Genomic DNA, 18,561 nt, shown 5'->3' on the forward strand with positions numbered 1-18,561 from the left:
TCTTTCCTAGCACTACCTGCCAGGGATTGAACCTGGAACCTTTTGCATGCAAAGCATGTGGTCCACCACTGAACTACAGCGCTTCCTCAATTCCGACACACACGGCTGCTCGCTATGCCAAACAGGTGCTTGACACGCCTTTTTTTTTTGGTGCAGTCCCAGGCAGGCAGCAAACACAGGTTTAAGAAAGGTCATCATACCTGGATTGGCTGGCTGCATTCTGCTTGGTTAATTCTAAGCAGGTCACGCCTAGCTTAGAATTAAAGGTTAACTATTACTACTCTCGTGAAAGCACTATGGTGAACCTGTTGCTCGAGGACACTACAAACCAACCACTTTGATTTATTCACACTATCTGGCTCCTCCCCTTTCCCATTAATTTTAGAAGAATGTTCCTGCCCTAGCTGGTCTTGTGGAAGGAAGCATGACTTGTCCCCTTAGCTAAGCAGGGTCCACCCTTGTTGCATAAAAATGGGAGACTAGAAGTGTGAGCACTGCAAGATATTCCCCTCAGGGGATAGAGCCGCTCTGGGAAGAGCAGAAGGTTTCAAGTTCCCTCCCTGGCTTCTCCAAGATAGGGCTGAGAGAAATTCCTGCCTGCAACCTTGGAGAAGCTGCTGCCAGTCTGTGAAGACAATAGTGAACTAGATAGACCAATGGTCTGACTCAGTATATGGCAGCTTCCTATGTTTCTATAGTTTTGAGAAGCCAAGCCTCATTGCTATGGGTACTGCTTTTCTTTTCAAATCCTACCCAAATTATTCCTCAGCTCTTTTGCACATGCAAGTGTCTCCAGCGTGAAAGGAAGAGAGGTGCCCTCAGTCAGTTCCAGAAGCAAACATCTCAAAGGTGGTGGGAAAAAAACCACAATCTCACAGATGGCTCTTATTCTGCTGAAATCACCGGTCCATTTCAGGCTGAAGTCTGTTGCATCCGTGCTAGGGAGCAAGCAAATTCCACTGCATTCAGCAAGACTTGGGATCAGTGGTCCCTCTAATTTTTTTCATCTTTGTGCAGAATGAGTTTTGTTCTGGGTGGCAGTATCAATCTGTGTGTGCACATCTGCACTCAGAGTGGGGCCTTCCTGATTCAACCTGAACGAGAACTAAAATGAATTGGGCGGACATCCAAAAACTTGTGAGCGCACACACGTGCATACGCCTTGGAGGGACCAGTGCTTGGGATACTTCCCAACATGCTCCTTGAAGTGTCATTCAGTTGTTGCTTTTCCACTCTTGAGCCACAAGTGGAATTGCTTTGCTACCTCAACACCACCATGTTTTTGTGCACTTTAGTGTTCTGTCTGTATTATTTATTTATCAAATTTGTACTTTCGTCTCTGGGCGGTTAACAAAAGCATAAAACAAGTTACAAACATATACAAAAACGAGCTGTCCACCATGCAGCAATTCATAATGCAGGTTAAGGATGTGCACGAACCAATGGTTCGAGCACAGGTTTGGCACCGAACTGGTTTGGACAAGGTCCAGGCTGGTTCAGTGCTGCGGGGAGGGGATTGGTGAGCGGGAGCTTTAAGAAAGAGGTAAGCAGTTCCTTACTTGCTCTCCACTGCCCCATCCAGCTTCCTGCTGGGGCAGCGCGTGCCCCAAGTATTGTGTACAGCGCCAGCATGCACATGGCATCCACGCATCTGCAGTTGCCATTTGTGTGGTCAGCAACACCACGCTGACCATACACATGGCATCCGCGCATGAGCAGACACCATGTGAGTCTTGGCGTTGCAGGCAGGTACTTGGAATGCACACTGCCCCAGCAGGAAGCTGCATGGGGTGGCGGTGAGCAGGTAAGGACCTGCTCTGCTCTTTCTTAAAGCTCCCTCCCGCTCACCGCTCCCTTCCCCACAGCACTGAACCAGTTCGGACCATCAATCTCTGGTGCTGGACCTTATCTGAACTGGTTCGGTGCCAACTTTGTGCTTGAACCTTGGTTCGTGCAGATCCTTAATGCAGTTGAGTAGTCCATAGTGAAGGGTTTCTCAGCATCCACAGATATTGGACGACCATCCCCATCATGTCCAGCAAAAGACCTTGGGAGTTGTAGTCCAACAACATCTGGAGACCATGTTTGAGACCCTCTGCCAATAGTGTAAGATGGTGTGATTAATCTCCCTTTTAACCCTGTGTTTATGAATGTACACAGAACATATTCCTATGTGTATCTTGACACTTAAAAAAAGAAAGAAAGACTGGACCTATATTGGTCCAGCGCACAAAAAGTGCACTATATAACACTGATATATTAACAGTTGCTTTTGGTGTTTCTCCTTACCCCTACACCAGGGGTTCTCAAACTTTGGTCGCCAGATGCTTCTACAATTCCCATCATCCCCAAGTTCAACACCATCTGGTGACCCAAGCTGGAGAACTCCGGCCCTACCTGAATAATGTTTGTTAGCATTAATAACACAGTATCAGAACTAAACTTGCTGTGGTGTTAAGTGGCAAAACAGGTGTTGAAGGCATTCACACAATCAAAAACTGTGTTCTACCTGGGTTTTGGAGCTGTGTGTGCCCCCAGTTTTAAGTTGTCTGAAAGCAAGGTAAGAGGAAAACCTGGGTAGAAGTGATTGTGTGGAAACAAGGTAGGAGGAACAGCTACCCAGGTTTCCCTCTGACCTTGCTTCCAGACACCTGAAATTTGGGGGCACACACAGCTCCAAATCCCAGGTTGAACATAGTTTTTGATTGTGAGAATGACCTCTTTGAGTTGGTTTTCCTAAAAAACAACAACAGAGCAATGGTAAACCCTTTCCCCCCATCTCTCTACTCAAAGAAAACCTTTGTGGAGGCAGCTGGAAAGGTGAAGTGGTAGGGGGACAGAAATGCAGAGGTGTAGTGATGCAGCCCAGTTGTCCCCCCTGCCAAGTCAATGACTTGTTAAGTCCTCTCCTCCCAAAAAAGGACACCTGCAGCTGTACCTCTATATAGGTATATGTCTCTATAAGAGACTCTATATGTCTCTATAAAGAGACAGTTCATATGCATTAATAAAGGTGAGGATTTAAGCCCAAGGAATGTACAGAGTGACAATGGAGAGTGACCGAGGTTGTGTGAAGCCCCTCCCAGAATGAGCAAGTGCAAAGCTGAGAGGATCCTGGACTAAATATCTGGTATGGAAGTACCTTCTCTTCCAAGTTCACATGCCAGGGATCTTTAGGAGCAAAGTGGGGCGGGGGTGGGGGGAATCATGCCCAATTTCAACATGCCCAAAGCCAGAAATGAAACACATGCCAGTCACACTCATTACTAGAACTCCATTTCTAATATTAAGGATTGCTGGTCATGTGGTAGCAAACATGAATTGCTCCCTTTGCTAAGCAGGGTCTACCCTGGTTTGCATTTGAATGGGAGACTACAGTGAGCACTGACAGGTGGGATGGGGCTGCTCTGGGAAGAGCATCTCACCTCCATGCTTGAAGGCAGAAGGTTCCAAGTTCCCTCCATCCTACAACGTTGCATGTGCGTTGCAAATAAACAGCTGTATTTTCAAGTTGTAGGAGGGTTGCACAAACTATTTGTTTTCGAAATGATCCTGCCAAGCCGAAGTATTTTACAGCTGAACAGAGTGTGGGATCCGTCACAGCCTTGGCAATGCGTGTGCTGCGCCGGACGTGGAAAGTGGAGCTACAAGCCCCGAACTCTGCTGAAAACACCGGGCGCTGCCTGCTCAGCTGAAGTGCAATGGTCAGCTTGAGCCCTTTCGGCTTCTGAGGTACAAAGCGCCGATTCTCGCTTTGGTGCACTTCGCGGGCCTACTCTGGGGCAGTGAGAGGAGTCGTCCTCTATGGAGTTGAGGCGATGTGGCGGCGGGTCTGACTCTCCACTCTCGGCTCAGCTGTTGAATGGGGGAAGGGCCAGGGGTGCAGGGAGAGGGAAGGCCTGAGGACAACGTTTTTGGAGCTGCGAGAGGAAAAACACTCTTGGTGGTGGTGGCGGTGAGAGAAAAATACGTCCCGGAGGTTGAATATAGGGGTTCTTGTTTTGGCAGCGGGAAATTCAGGAAAACGGAGCGGCGGGGGGGGGGGGGGATCTGCACCCTCCCTGGCTAGGGAGCGACATTTTCGCAGCCGCCGCGTGCTCGCTCGAGCGTGATCGCAGCAGGGCTTGTCTACTCTAGGCGCTTTCTCCGAACGGCGGCTTTGCCCTGTGTTTGCCAAAGCCCGCTTGAGCGTAAGAGAGCGACGATTCCGAAGCTCCGGGTCTCCGGCGTGGCGGGAAACGCGCGGCTTTAACTCTATTCGGGGGGAGATCCGGCACCCACGCGGTTGCCGCGCGCTCTCGCTGCCGCCCCGCTGGACCGCCGCAGGCACTTGTTGCAGGAATCAAGAGGACTTGTGACATTGGAAGGGCGAGCCTGTGAAGCGGGCAGTGGGCGGAGGCTTAAGAGGTTCTACAGATGGCTTAAGTTTCTAGCCTCCTTAAGGCTGTTGATGGGGCGTAACTGGCTCGCGGCTCCAAAATGCTTGCACGGCTTCTGTGCCCACCCACCCCCGCCCGGCATCACCCTCCTTTGCCTTTGCTTGCATCCGGCGATTGGGATCAAGGCTGACCCGAGACCCTCGTTCCCTTCAGCAACAGAGATCGAGGGCACTCTGCACATGCTCAGAGAGCCTTGTTCCGCGTATGTCTCCAAGGTCAGTACGAGCACTCCAGCCTCGGGGGGGTCACCTAAAGATCCCTCCTAGAGATCCATTAGAGATCAGAAAATCTTGTCCGTGAACAACTTCATCAGGGATGAAGCCAATAGGAGACCAGTCCTTCACTCTCGATCCTCGGTAAACCCGTTAGATCCCCGCCCCGCGCTTTGGGTGCTAGGTCTTCCCAGGATCCTCAGGTAGCAAGCCGGCGGGTAAACAGTTCAGATTGGGGTGGGGGGCATCATTAAGTTTTCAAATGCATCCAACCACAGGGATTTAGCTCTGGGTGGGGAGAGGTGGTGGATTGCAGTAAAGCTCTGAATATAGACACACCTCCTTCACAGAATTCTAAACTAACTGTTGCACAGAATTGTAACTAACCTTGCGTGCGCTGGGCTGCCGAAGAGGCACCAGTTAGGACAGATGAGATCAAGGCACTGGAGAGGAGAAGGGTGCAGAATAGCTCCCCTCCCGGGATTCCATGTTACGGTACATAATCCCTTCCTCCTTGATTCGAAATAACCTTCCAATTGTTTCTAACTTATTTCGAATCAAGGAATTCGTCTCTGTTCAAAAGGGGTGTTAAATGAATCTGGTGTAGTCTAGGATTTCACGATTCAAAAGCGATCTCATTCACAAATCTCCGTGGGGATTTCCCCCCACCTTTTTTAAACATGCAAAACCTGGAGTTGGGCATAATAGGCTGGTGGGTCCAAATGCGAGATTTGCGGGCAGAGGGCGAGAGAAGGCATTCACCTTTCCAAGTTTTGTCTTCTGCGCTTGTTCGACGGCCAGACACCAAGGGCGAGTCTGTGGGACGTGTGAAAGTGCCCAGCCCAACGCCTTATGTATGCAGCTCCAGAATAGCGAGGGCGGGGTTTTCTTTCGCGGAAGGGGGCTAGGATTGATCACCCACCCCAAACTCCTGCCCCAGAAGCAGATTAGCCCCCCTCTGTCCCCTCCCACCCAAAATGCCTACTCCCGCCCCCTGCGTGCGATCGCGGAGGGGTGGTTTCCCTTAGAACTCCCCTTACCTTTGATCTGGTCTCTTCAGACCCAAGGGGGACATGAACGCCAGGAATCCCCAGTTCTCCAGTTCAGAGATGCCTATGGAGCCCGGGGCGCTGAGATCCTCCAAGTGGGTGGGCGACTAGCTGAAAGCGGCACGGCAGCGGGCGGGCGTTTGAGGGGTGGGGGGAGTTGGCTTGGGCAGACTTTAGTTCACAATCCAGGCGGGGGAGGGAGCTGCTGTTGCTGCTCCGCGCCCTCCCCCAGCAGCAGCCCCGCAGGTGCAGCCGGGGATCTCCTGCTTCCCTCACTCCCAAGCAGCCGATCCACCCCAACGTTCAGGGCAGACGGCAGCAGAAGCCAGACTGGCCGCAGGGTGCACCGCCTGTCAGTAGGAACTCGCCCTGGATGCAAAGTCCCTGGCTGGAAATCGGAGAGAGGCACCCCATCAACAGCAGCGGGGAGTCCAGGGGAGGCATCGGGGGTCCTGCAAGGCCAGCTGGTCCAGGGAGGTAGAACCGGGAGATCGGTGGAGCGCGCGCAACCAAGCTGAGACGGATGGATAGGACACGAGGGGAGGGTCCAAGCCAGGCAGGGATCTTCCAAGCTGCTGGGACCGAGAAGCCGGCAGAGCGAGGCTGCCTCCCCACTCCAAGAGAGGAGACCCGCGATGGTAAAGCAGCGATAGGATAGATCCACGTGGAATGATGCGAAGCGCCAAAGAGGCGGTCGGCGGCTCTTGCAAATCCAAACGGTGGGCGATCTAGTCTTTCTCTCTCTCTCTTTCCCCCCTCGCAGGTAATGAAATTCTGTAAAATCCAAAAGGGACAAAAGAGAGGAAGGAAAGAAAAGGAACTCCTGCTGAAGGAGATATAACTAAGCGATCACACCAGGGGGCAGAGGTGGGCGCGCAGCCGTCCAAAACACACGCCTAGCGGTCTCTTTGCCAGGGGGAAGCGGCGCTGGAGATGTCTTTATAGGGTTCCTGATTCAGTGACGCGCTCTTGCCGCCGCTTCTGATTCGCCTGCAGACCTAAACACACACACGCAGGAGCCTCTCTCTCTCTCTCTCTCTCTCTCTCAGCGCCCCCCCCCCCCAGCATCAAACAACACTGTAAGATCCAGCAGTTCCCAAATATCTCTTGGCTGAAGTCAGCGGCTCGACATATCATGTATTACATGGCAAGCAACGGAGAAGGCTTCTGAAGTTGGCCCGGCATCTTAGGCTCACATTTTCTTGCTGATGTAACCTAATCCCGCACTTTGGTGGAAGCCGCCCGCAGGGCATTCTGAAGCGTTCCCCCGCCCCCCCCCCATTCCATAGCGTTCGCATCATTTCTAAAGGGGCAGGGTCACAGGAGGCTGAAGCCCAGCTGCGATCCTGTTTCCACCACGTTTCCTCTAGATCCGAAATGCAGGCGAGGCTCCCAGTTCCTAAACTGCAGCGTCTCTCCCCAATTGAAAGCCTAAAAGTGAAAGCTATGCTATGAACTTGAAGAGAGAGAGAATACTACGGGTTACAGGTGATTTTGTAACAGGAGAATATCCTAGACGCAAGCCACGCCCACCAGGAAGCCACCCCGCATAAACCTGATCAGGGGTTGTTCAGTGTCGGTGGATGCCTTCTGGATACCTCTGAGGCATCGTCTTGAACAACCTGTTGGAAATTCTCTGTGGTAAGAGAATCCCTTTTTCATTATAGCAGAGTGCACAGAGGCACAACACAGCGGAATTTACTTTGGCATGCGTGTATGCTGAGAGTAAAGTAACTTGGAGCCAATTCATAGTTTCAAATCAATATATAAGGCATTTATTAAGGAACTCCATTCTAGATAGGAAAGTGAGGAGTTAGGATCTCTAATCTATCTATCTAGCTGGATGCAGATGGATTCTGCATCTTCTCTGCACACATGGTGCAGGGAGAGGAGCTTGCCATGTTGCAAGGTAGAAGGGCAGGTAGGGAAGAGAGAGAGGAAGGAAATTAATCCCTAAGAGTACCAATCTACATTTCAAAGGGGTAGTGTCAGAGCAGTGGAGAAGGGATGACCAAAGTTTTGACCCTCTAGCCCTCTGACTCACTAGTCTGTCCCCCACTGTCTGAGAAAAGAGACAGCGTAGAGTCCTTTAACTTCCAACATAACCAGCCTGCAGATTCAGTGAAAGGTAGAACAAAATAGTGAACAGAGCATAGCAAACAGGACATAGGAGTTTAGCGGGAAGTGTGCGGGGGAGCCTGGAACAAGCCCCTGCGATCACGAGGAGCCTGGTGGAGAAGAGAACGTAAGTACATATCCCTCCCTCGTTTCCCTCATATTCTTGGGAAAGGCTGTTTGGACAGTTAAATAGTTGACCATTACAGCTGAGACCTATCCTAATAAACTATCTAATAAACGGACAATAAGCTCCCTAAATACTGTAAACAGCCAACAAAAACAGTATGAAGATAGAAGGTCAGCAGGGGAAGGGGCACTTCCCAGTGTATTGCACAGAGTGCCACATGTATGACTATTTGCCCCATGGGCAGAAATCATGGGTGTGTGCTTGGTGCAAGAAGCTCCTGGCTCTCAGGGAACAAATCTGTTCCCTTGAGACCAAGGTGGCGGATCTGGAGAAGCTCAGAGAGGCATGTGATAGAGGCATCCCACTCCAGGACTGGTAGCGCCTCTGCTGTCAGGGAGAATAAAGGTCTTGGGCAAGGAGGACATCAGTCTGAGGAAGAGGGAAATGCTCCTTTAGAAGGGACCCCTTCCATGGATGATGAGCCCATATCCTCTCGCATGGGGGATACTCTGGAGGGTGGGGGCCTCATTGTAGTTGGTGAATGAATCATTAGACGGATAGAGAGATGGGTTTGTGACCCGCGTGTTGACCGCACGGTGACTTGCCTGCCTGGTGCGAAGGTTGCGGACATTACGCACAGGCTCCTAGGCGGTGATACGGAGGAGACAGCTGTCGTGGTGCACATCGGCACCAACAATGTGGGGAAATGCAGTCGGGAGGTCCTGGAAGCCAAATTTAGGCTGATAGGTAGCATTTTGAAGTCCAGGACCCCCAAGGTAGCATTCTCAGAAATTCCACCTGTTCTGTGCGCAGGTACAGTGAGACAGGCAGAGCTGAGGGGTTTCAATGCGTGGATGAGATGTTGGTTCTAGGAGGAGGGGTTTAGATTTGTTAGGCACTGGGACACATTTTGGGGCAAGCAAGGCCTGTACAAAAGGGACAGGCTGCACTTGAACCAAGATGGAACCAGACTGCTGGCGCTTAAAATCAAAAAGGTTGCAGAGCAGCTTTTAAAATGACACCTGGGGAACAGCTGATGGGAGCTGGGCAGTATCCCATTTGGCAAAAGCCATCCTTTAAAGTGTGAGGCTGCAAAGAATTCAGATAAAACAGAAGGGGACAGAGCAGAACCGCATAAAGAGCAGACGGGAGCCTGTGCCAGCAGGTCAAAGAGTCAAAAGAATAGCATACATCAGGGGAGAGATTCAGCATATAGGTGCTTATATGCCAATGCCAGAAGCCTCCGAGCCAAGATGGGTGAGCTGGAGTGCTTGGTTGCTAACGCAGAAATAGACATAGTGGGCATAACAGAAACATGGTGGAACAGTGAGAACCAGTGGGACACTGTTATCCCTGGGTATAAACTCTATAGAAAGGACAGGGAGGGGCGCCTTGGAGGAGGGGTAGCACTGTATGTTAAAGAAGGGATTGAATCTAACGAGCTAGAAAACCTAGGTGGACTGGAGGCCTCCACAGAAACCCTGTGGGTGACTATACAAGGCCGGAAAGGGAACGTGCTACTGGGGACGTGCTATCGCCCTCCGGATCATAATGCCGACAGTGACTGGGAGTTGCATCTGTCTTCACGGCAGAGGATACTGAGCATATACCTGTTCCTGAACCAGGCTTTTTAGGGATGGAGGCTAGAGAGCTGAGTCAGATAGAAGTGACAAGGGATGATGTTCTAAACTGTCTGGAAAAACTGAAAGCTAACAAATCACCAGGGCCGGATGGCATCCATCCAAGAGTCCTCAAAGAACTCAAATGTGAAATTGCCGACCTCCTTGCTCAAATTTTCAACTTATCCCTGAAATCGGGCTCTGTACCAGAGGACTGGAGTGTAGCAAACGTAACACCGATTTTCAAGAAGGGATCCAGGGGCGATCCGGGAAATTACAGGCCGCTTAGCCTAATGTCCATTCCAGGCAAACTGATGGAAAGCATCCTCATGGATAAAATTGTAAAGCACCCAGAAGAACAGGCCCTGCTGGGAGTGAGCCAGCAAGGCTTCTGCAAAGGTAAATCTTGCCTCACCAACCTTTTGGACTTCTTTGAGAGTGTCAACGAGTGCGTGGATCAAGGTGATCCAGTTGACATAGTCTACCTGGACTTCCAAAAAGCTTTTGACAAAGTTCCTCATCAAAGACTCCTGAGGAAACTTAGCAGTCATGGGATAAGGGGACAAGTACATGTGTGGATTGCTAACTGGTTGAAAGACAGGAAACAGAGGGTAGGTATAAATGGAGAGTTTTCACAATGGAGGGAAGTAAGAAGTGGGGTCCCCCAGGGATCTGTACTGGGACCGGTGCTTTTTAATTTATTCATAAATGATCTAGAAGCAGGGGTAAGCAGCGACGTGGCCAAATTTGCAGATGATACCAAACTCTTCCGGGTAGTGAAATCCAAAACGGATTGTGAGCAGCTCCAAAAGGATCTCTCCAAACTGGGGGAGTGGGCGACAAAATGGCAAATGTGGTTCAATGTTAGCAGGTGTAAAGTGTTGCACATTGGGACAAAAAACCCTAACTTCAAGTATATGCTGATGGGATCCGAGCTGTCGGTGACGGACCAGGAGAGAGATCTGGGGGTTGTGGTGGACAGCTCGTTGAAAGTGTCGACTCAATGTGCGGCAGCTGTGAAAAAGGCAAATTCCATGCTAGGGATCATTAGAAAGGGGATTGAAAATAAAACGGCTAACATTATAATGCCCTTACACAAAACTATGGTGCGACCACACTTGGAGTACTGCGTACAATTCTGGTCACCACATCTTAAAAAGGACATTGTTTCAGAGAAGGTACAGAAGAGGGCAACCAAGATGATCAGGGGCCTAGAGCACCTTTCTTATGAGGCAAGACTACAACACCTGGGGCTTTTTAGTTTAGAAAAAAGACGACTGTGGGGAGACATGATAGAGGTCTATAAAATCATGCATGGTGAGGAGAAAATGGAGAGAGAGAAATTCTTTCCCCTCTCACACAACACTAGAACCAGGGGTCACTCCATGAAATTGATTGCCAGGAGTTATAGGACCAACAAATGGAAGTACTTTTTCACACAACACATGATCCACTTGTGGAACTCTCTGCCACAGGATGTGGTGACAGCCAAAAACCTGGATAGCTTTAAGAGGGGTTTGGATGACATCATGGAGGAGAGATCTATCAATGGCTACTAGTCGGAGGGCTGTGGGCCACCTCCAGCCTCCAAGGCAGGATGCCTCTGAGTACCAGTTGCAGGGGAGTAATGGCAGGAGAGAAGGCACGCCCTCAACTCCTGTCTGTGGCTTCCAGCAGCATCTGGTGGGCCACTTTGCGAAACAGGATGCTGGACTAGATGGGCCTTGGGCCTGATCCAGCAGGGCTGTTCTTATGTACTTATGTTCTTGAAATACCTAGCCCCATCTAATGATCACATGGCCAGCTTCAGAGCATTTTCACACAGGATGCTAAACAACACCTTTTATTAATAATAATAAAAAAACCCCAGTGAGGCACTACCTTGGTTGTGGGGCTTGCGTGCTCTGAGAAAGGTGAGAGCTATGCCAGAGGTCCAACCATACTGGACAGGTCTCACCAGAGGAGCCAGACAAAGAGTGCCTCTCTCATCAACAATATGGTGAGACGTAACTTTAATAACTCTATACCGGATCGGTTGTCGCCCAGGTCAACAAGAATTGCACCAGGTGCTGGAGTCCCTGGACATCTGGTGGCCAGTGGGCAACAGGACTCAGGATCTTCAGTTGAGCAACCAGGGCTGGAGACTGCATGGGTACTGGAAAAAATGTCGCTTAACCGAAAAAAATATACAAAAAATGCCAACAATGAAATAATGATCTGCTGTTACAAGTCTAGTCCAACTAGAAGAGGTTATTTAAAAAGAATGTACCAAATTTGGAAAGAGAAGCATCCAGATACAGAAATAACAGAAGAAAGGCTAGCAGACCAGAGAAAATTCATAATAAGAAATAAAGTATTCACAGAAGTTGAGCTGGAAGAACTGCAAAGAGCAACACAGGCTCAAGGTATGGAAGAAGAATTACCACCAGCTTAAGAAGTTGCTCAGGTGCAGGTGGAGGAGGTGTTGGAAATAGAGGATGTCACTGTTACTGAACTGTTTCAAAATCAAAACCAGGCAACCTCCCCTTTGCCTTCACCCCAAAAACCCAAATGCCGTTTAACAGAAAAGCAACAAGAACTAAAGCAAAAAATAACTGAGCACATGAACCAAACAACCACCAGGGTTCGACTTCCAGCTCTAAAAACAGTTGCCAAAAAACAACTTGCTCAGGCATTAATGATGTCAATGCTGCACTTGCAGAAATAACAACCAATAATTTGCAAGAAACAAACCAACTAATGTACAGTGCAGCAACAATAACAACACAAGAGCTCGGATATAAGATCAGTGGACCTGTCAAAAAAGAAAGTAGTACATCACTTAAATGGAAGATTAGATTAGAAAATAAAATCTCCAGGCTTAGATCAGATGCTAGTAAACTGAAAGATATGAAAGACAAGAAGCTGAAGAATGAAAACACCAAACCGTATCTGATCCAAAAATACCACCTAGATTCAAGGAAAATTAGAGAAGTCCTGGAAATAATAAAGCAGCAAATAACAGCAGTGTCAAAGAAGATTAGCAGATACGAAGCCAGAATTACACAACACAGGCAAAATCTCCAAGTCCAGTTGAATCAGAGACGTTTCTACGAAAGCATAGAAGGAGAAACTACAAGAAACACAGAAACACCAAATAAAGAAGAAACAGTGCAATTCTGGGGAAAATTATGGGACAATCCAATGGATTATAATAAAAAAGCAGGCTGGGTGAAAGAGCTCGAAAAATGTAACCAACAAACGCAAGATCTAATAATAACACCAGAATTAATAAGTGAAAGAGCAAAGAAAATTAAAAATTGGACTGCACCAGGCGACGATGAACTGCATGGCTTTTGCCTTAAACACCTAACAAGCCTCCATAAACAACTATCAAAACAGTTCAATCATATTTTGCAAGGAGGTGATATTGAACAATGGCTAACAACTGGGAAAACTCATCTCATCATGAAAGACCCAGCAAAAGGTGCACTTCCAAGTAATTATAGACCGATAACCTGCCTGCCAACCATGTTCAAATTATTAACTGGAATAATAGCAGATGAAGTGATGCAACACTTATTAACTAACAAACAGCTTCCAGTTGAACAGAAAGGAAATTGTCCAAACACCAGAGGCACAAAAGACCAGCTGCTGATTGACAAAATGATTTTAGAAAATTGCAAGAGAAGAAAAACAAATCTAAGTGTTGCATGGATTGACTACAAGAATGCCTTCGACTCATTGCCTCACACATGGATACAAAAATGTTTAGAAACAACTGGTGTCAGGCAAAAACATTCAGATATTTATAAAAAAGCAATGAGCATGTGGAGTACACAGTTAACAATCAATGGCGAGACACTTGGACAGGTTAGCATTAGAAGAGGTATTTTCCAAGGGGACTCACTATCCCCTTTTTGTTTGTAATTGCCATGACTTCACTTTCACAAATACTAAACAAAACAGGCCTCGGATACCAAACATCTAAAACATCAAGTAAATTAAACCATCTGCTGTACATGGACGATCTGAAGTTGTATGGAAAGTCCCAGTCAGAAATCGAATCACTGCTAAACAGTGTCCGTATATTCAGTAGCGATATAGCAATGGAGTTTGGACTAGCAAGTGTGCTGCCTTAATAATGAACAGAGGGAAAATAACAAAAAAACAGAAGGAATAGAACTGCCCAATGGAAGCAAGATCAAGAACCTGGAAGAGAAAGAACGTTACAAATACTTGGGCATTCTCCAGGCTGATAACATTGCACACACTGAAGTTAAAAGAAAAATTGGAAGTGAATACATCAGGAGAGTTAGAAAAATCCTCAAGTCCAAACTCAATGGCGGGAACACCATACAAGCCATAAACACCTGGGCTATACCTGTTATCAGATACACTGCAGGAATAATAGACTGGACCCAGGCAGAGCTAGAGACGCTAGATCGTAAGACCAGGAAAATCATGACCATCAATCATGCTCTGCCCCCCCGCAGTGATGTTGATAGGCTATACCTCCCTCTCAGCTCAGGTGGAAGAGGAATGATGCAATTCCATCAAACAGTAGAGGAGGAGAAAAGAGGCCTTGAAGAATATATCAAGAACAGTGAAGAAGATGCACTGAAAATGGTCAATAATGAGAAACTATTAAATACCAATGAAACAGAGCAGGCCTACAAGAAAGAACAAGTCAAGAACTGAGCAGAAAAATGGAAAAAGAAGTCCCTGTATGGTCAATATTTGCACAATATAAGTGGAAAATCAGACATCACCAAGATCTGGCAATGGCTTAAGAATGGCAACTTGAAGAAAGAAACAGAAGGTTTAATACAGCAAGTGCCACCTTTGTAAAGAAGCAGATGAAACAGTGGACCACCTAATCAGCTGTTGTAAAAAGATTGCACAGACTGACTACAAACAAAGGCATGACAAGGATGATACACTGGGACACCTGCAAAAAATACAAGCTACCTGTAGCCAAGAATTGGTGGGACCATAAAATTGAAAAAGTGGTAGAAAACGAAGATGCAAAAATATTATGGGACGTCCGACTACAAACAGACAAACATCTGCCACACAATACACCAGATATAACTGTAGTCGAGAAGAAAGAAAAACAAGTTAAAATATTCGACATAGCAGTACCAGGGGATAGCAGAATAGAAGAAAAAGAAATAGAAAAAAATCACCAAATACAAAGATCTACAAATGGAAATTGAAAGACTGTGGCAGAAAAAGACCAAAATAATCCCAGTGGTAATTGGTGCCCTAGGTGCAATTCCAAAAGACCTTGAAGAGCACCTCAACACCATAGGGGCCACAGAAATCACCATCAGCCAATTACAAAAAGCAGCTTTACTGGGAACAGCCTATATTCTGCGACGATATCTATAACAATTGACAATAAAATTCTGGCATCCCAGGTCCTTGGGAAGGACTCGATGTCTGGATAAAGCAAACCAGTCAATTAACCAGTTAACACCTGTCTGACAGTGTAAACAACAACAACAACAATATATGTATATGTCTATCTATCTATCTATCTATCTATCTATCTATCTATCTATCTATCTATCTATCTATCTCAACCTACAGTTGATAACAGAAGACACTAATAAGTCCTTAATTCCTTACTGTTAAGGCTGAGCAGGGCTGTTTTACCTGTTGTAGCTGCCTGCAGACAGCACACACACACATCACACTTTTACTCCATAAAATTCAGGGTGGCATGAATAGGTCCCATCCCCTGTTTTATTCTCACAATAATCCTGTGAATTTGATAATTGCTGAGAAAGAGAGAGTGATTAGCCCAAGGTCACTGAGACCTTAGTCACTAAGCAGGGATCTGAAGCCGGATCCCTGTGGTCCTAGTCTGGGGCATTTTTAAGTTTTGATCTATTCTTTCTTTATTTAAAATATTTATACCCCGCTCCTATACACTACTTCTCAGGGTGGCTCACATCAATAGAATAGTCACTATAAGAAGATATATTTCTTCTGTTTATCTTAGTTTTGTGTACATTGACCTGATTGATTGCTATTTTTTCTCTATGCCAGGGCTGCATTCCTTTGCTCCTCCCGCTGTTGGTGCACTACAACTTCCATCATCCCCAGCCACAGCAGCCAAAAGCTAGGGATGATGGGAGTTGTAGTCTAGCATCTGCAGGACAGCCGAAGAACAAGTTGAGCAGTCTTGTTCTATACCCAGGTGTATGTACATCTTCCAAATGAGGATCTGCAAATGCATACATACAAGAAACAATAGTCTTGTGACACCTTAAAGACTAATGCTGCAATTCTACATGGGAATAAGCACCATGTTCAGTGATGCTCACTCCCACAAAGAACTGCAGCCTTAGTCTTTAAGGTGTCACAAGACTATTTTAACTGCGGTTTGCATAACCTGATGGTATAATCCTCAAACTACTGCAAATGTTGTATTTCTTTCTATTTAAACTAATTTCTCCTGTGTTGAAGCCACTTGGCTTGCTAAAGGCCTGCAGAATTGGGTAGCTTGTTCAGTAACAGATTTCAAAGAACTTTCTGCTAAAAGAATGTTTAAAAGTAGCTAATTGAATGTAATTGTGAACAGCTGCCCCATGTTGCTACTGTCCTCACTTGTGCCTGCCACTTTATTTTTTCTGCTGCCTCAGGATGAATTGGGATTTTGGCACATGTCCAAATTGGTCAGTATCCTTCAGCACAGGGTTGTTGTGATACCCGGGGATCACATATTGCCCATTCAACAGAGGTCCTCAAACAGAAACAAGGAATCATGCAATGGAAATCTGTGGAGCAGTTTACAGAATTTCTGCTAATGTTGCATTTGAATTAGGGGTGTGCAATTCGGGTTTTTGGTGTTTTGATTTGGATCTGAATCGAAACACCCCCGATTTGTTTTTGGGTCCGAATCTGACCCATCTGAGACACCCCAGATTCGATTTGGATCTGAATTAATCTGAATCTGAATCTGAATTGATTTGGATCAAAAATGGGTCCCAGGGCCAAAAGAGTGGGGTAGGCTGGTAGTGCCTAATGGGTGGAAGCTACCATCCAGATTGCAGAGGAATTGGGCAAAGGGCTGATTTTTGGTGAATTTTTGAAGTTTTAGTGTCTTTGGGGCAGATTTGGGGCATAAAGTGGTATCTGGGGCGGAAGAGTGGTGTGGTGTGGTGTGGTGTGGTAGTGCCTAATGGGTGGAGGCTACCACCCAAATTGCAGAGGTATTGGGCAAAGGGCTGATTTTTGGTGAATTGTTGAAGTTCTGAGTGTAGATTCTCTGGTAGCAAATGTGCTTTTCAATACAAACCATGAAGCAACTTTCATTTGCTATCAGAGAATCCACGCTCAGAACACCTCAGAAACAACAGAACCCTGTACCCCATGGGTTAGAAACCCATGGGGGTGGCTGGCACCCTTTATTCACTACACCACCACTCACTCTGGGCCACACTAGCGTTCCCCAATTGCAGTTATGGGGCTGCTGAAACCAACATGATTCCCTATGGAGAAAAACCTTAAAAATGCATAAACTTCCACAAATCACCAAAAATCAGCCCCCTGCCCAAATCCTTAAAAAAAAATTCTGGTAGCTTCCTTGCCCCACTTGGGCACTACCACCAACCCCACACTGCTCTAGGCCACCCCTTTCCCCCCGACGTGAAGCGATACACCTCCATTATACCTTATGGGGAAAAACCTTAAGGACACGTAAACTTCAACAATTCACCCAAAATCAGCCCTTTGCTCAATCCCCCTGCAATTCGGGTGGTAGCCTCCACCCATTAGGCACTAGCACCACACACCCCTCTTTTGCCCTAGATCCCACTTTAGGCCCCAAATCTGCCCCAAAGACACTAAAACTTCAACAATTCACCAAAAATCAGCCCTTTGCCCAATTCCTCTGTAATTTGGGTGGTAGCCTCTACCCATTAGGCACTTAACATAAACTGAGTAATACCCCACTGCCTTGTGGGTGGGAGTGGAATGTAGTTGGCACATGGCAGTTGGCGCTGTTGAAAAGACAGTCAAAATGAATAGAAAAAATGAATCTGTGTAATGAATCCTCAGAAGGATTCCTCAGTGTAATGAATCCTCAGAAGGATTCATTGAGGGAAAGTTATTATACCCCAAAGAATCCGAACACTTGAAAAATAGTGACCACACATTTTGCTCCATAACTCCACTACTATAAGGGCTAGAGCTTAGCTTTTTTTTTTTTAAATGAAAGCTGGCAATCTGGGGGAATTAATAGGAGGGATCTGAAATTGATTAGAATCGAATCAGGTGCGATTTGATTTGTACCCAAATCTAGCCAATGGACCACAGAGGTGATTTGTTTTGTCTCTGAATCACCCGAATCAGCTAGATTCGGGTACAAATCGATTTGTACCTGAATCAATTTGCACATCCCTAATTTGAATACCATAATGGTACGGTGGTAATTACAGTATCACTTAAAGAGAACATTCAGAAATGTATATTGATTTAATAACAACAACAAGAACAACAACTGATTAATCACTTTTATGTATATACCATTTTTTAATAACAAAGTTATCAAAGCGGTTTACATAGAAAATAATAAGAAGGTGGTTCCCTGTTCCTTTGGAAACTCATAATAGGAAAAGAAACACAAACCACAGCCTCCAGAGGGATGCTGTGCTGGGGTTGAATAGGGCCAGTTACTCTCCCCTCCTAAATATAACAGAATCACCACTTTGAAAGGTGCCTCTTTGTCCAGTTAGCGGGGTCAATGAATTATTAATTAATTGATTTTCTTACTCATTTATTTCTCTATGTAAACCGCTTTGGAAACTTTTGTTGAAAAGTGGTATATAAATATTTGTTGTTGTTGTTGTTGTTAAGCATGTCTAAGGACACTCAAGCTTTGTTAGATGGGTTCATCCTATTGAGTAAAAGCTGTTTCACACATTATTCTAATCCATCCCCAGCACAACATCCTTCCAGTGGCTGCTGCTGATGCCTACCTTAAGTTTCTTTTTAGATTGTGAGCCC

At 46.7% G+C, this 18,561-nt stretch overlaps 1 protein-coding gene across 2 annotated transcripts in view; it reads right to left on the reverse strand.

The window, feature by feature from the left end:
* Window positions 1-18,561, reverse strand: part of GDNF (glial cell derived neurotrophic factor) — a 103,124-nt gene that overhangs the window by 40,594 nt on the left and 43,969 nt on the right. Inside the window, exon 1 of one of the 2 annotated variants that reach the window (XM_053289717.1) lies at window positions 5,692-6,576. The exons of the other annotated variant lie outside the window; for it this stretch is intronic. The gene's annotated coding sequence lies outside the window, so the exon portion shown is untranslated. Of the gene's footprint in view, window positions 1-5,691; window positions 6,577-18,561 lie in introns of those variants that run through there. 2 annotated transcript variants of the gene reach the window in all.

This window comes from Hemicordylus capensis, chromosome 2 (genome assembly GCF_027244095.1).
Source record: "Hemicordylus capensis ecotype Gifberg chromosome 2, rHemCap1.1.pri, whole genome shotgun sequence".
In the NCBI taxonomy this organism is placed as follows: Eukaryota; Metazoa; Chordata; class Lepidosauria; order Squamata; family Cordylidae; genus Hemicordylus; species Hemicordylus capensis.